Below are 2,150 nucleotides of genomic sequence, written 5' to 3'. Positions count from 1 at the left end.
AGTCCTTCAATTAGGACGATTCAGTTGCAAGGATGCTTAAGGAATCCCAAGGTAATGACCTGCCAAGTTGAATGTCTCCGCCAACTGAGACAAACTCGTCAAGGCCACCTGGACAAAGACGAATGCAGAGAATATCTCTTTTTAACTCTTGGTAATTAAATGATCTCTGGATTTCTTCTCTCACACATATTCACACGACTTCTTTTGTCTGATCTTAAACAGTTGTCATTAAGATATATATTTACAGGCGATGAAAACCTTTTGGTAAACATGAAATGTAAAGTACCCCTTTCTCTAAAGTATAAACTTATGCATCAGAAACTTGCAGCCTTGCTAAAGCCTTAAACATAAGGTAGTTACAACTCAAAAGAGCTATGGAAAGAATAGTGATGGACATAACAATAAAAGAAAAAGAGCAACATGGATAAGAGAACATACTAAAGTAGAGGATATTCTAACATCATGTAACAAAAAGAAAAGGACATGGGCAGGACATATAATGAGAGTGACAGATAACAGATGGACATCAAAAATAACAAAATCTGTTCCAAGAGATTGGAGAAGCAGCCAAGGAAGGAAAAGACAATAGATTGAAAAGCTAAGAAAATTTGCGGGTATAGACTGGCATAGAAAGACATTAAACACACGCGAGAGGAAATAAAATATGTCATATCTGAGGCCTTCGTTCTGCAATGGCTTAGTTAAGGCTGATGATGATGATGTTTGTAGCTTTCAAAGTCTGAAATATGACATGATACTACTATTAACATGCTCTATCTCTCTCTCTCTCTCTCTCTCTCTCTCTCTCTCTCTCTCTCTCTCTCTCTCTCTCTCTCTCTCTCTCTCTCTACTACTATTAACTTGCTCTATCTCTCTCTCTCTCTCTCTCTCTCTCTCTCTCTCTCTCTCTCTCTCTCTCTCTCTCTGTTAAAACGTTACCCACAGAAAATGTGACATATGGAAACTAGCAGAACAAGACAAAGGCCATTTAGTCCCCTTCTTTAGTAAACCATCTCTGAACTTGACCCCAAGGCGAATAATACCTAAAAATTACTTAATGTCCAAAACACATAGCTAATTACTCTCAAATAAATAACAAACTTCAATAAAATCCGTACGAACTTTTTCTAATTATTTCAAGGTAAATATGACGAAGGTAACTAAGCACTTTTGACGGGTATACATAAATAAGTATATTTTTTATCTGAAATAAAGAGTGGAACGTTACCTTAGAAAATGGTCTGGTACATAACGTTCACCTCCAATACATATATATCTAGCAAACGTTGAATATCTGCGACTTTCCTTTTGTTTTCCCAAATGAATCACACTTCTCTCTTGAGGAAGGGTAGCTGTCATATTCATGACGGTTCTGTCTTCTCTTGACACACCTGAACGCCACTCTGAGAGAGCGTGTAAGTGACAGGAGCATCTTATTTTCATGGCTCTATGACAACAGATACAAACCTTATGGTTTTTTTTTATTAGAGCATGAGATTGGAACCGATATTCCTGACAGCCTTGAGAATTTTCAGTAACGTTTCCAACTTCACTTTTGCCACATAGGTATCGTTATTAAGGTACACAATAGGCATTGCTTAAAGTTGAAGGTCTTGGTAGAGTTCCTTCTCCCAGCCCCGCGTCCCTCCCCAAGACACACTTGATTTATGACATTCTATTTTACCTTCATTCTTTCTCCCTTTCTTCCATACCGCTTTGCAACCTCCTTTAACTTTTTCCTCATAGTGAAACTAAGGATTGTACCCTAAATACTCAGGAGGGGAATGGCATCACACACCCAGGGATGGGCTATATAGCCCAAATCCATAAATACAATCCAATTCTCTTAGTAAATTCAAAGATTTTCTTTGTAAACATTGAGTTGAAGTGACTGAAGAATTCTATCTAAATGCTTTTGTGTTACATCTGCTACTAGATAATTGAATTAATATCTGATTCTATTTCTCATCATTTACTATCATGTTAAGCAATTATTATTCCTTGATAATCTTTCCTCCTAGATATTTTCTATAAAATAGCGTTTACCTTCACCTGAGTCGATGATTATCACAACTCATTGGTTCGAATGGTATTTTTCTAATGTCTACTCCAATTAACACTAATGGGCTCTGAATGGCCATCCTTCAGGT

Source organism: Palaemon carinicauda, chromosome 33 (genome assembly GCF_036898095.1).
Source record: "Palaemon carinicauda isolate YSFRI2023 chromosome 33, ASM3689809v2, whole genome shotgun sequence".
In the NCBI taxonomy this organism is placed as follows: domain Eukaryota; kingdom Metazoa; phylum Arthropoda; class Malacostraca; order Decapoda; family Palaemonidae; genus Palaemon; species Palaemon carinicauda.
This window is presented reverse-complemented; position numbering follows the sequence as displayed.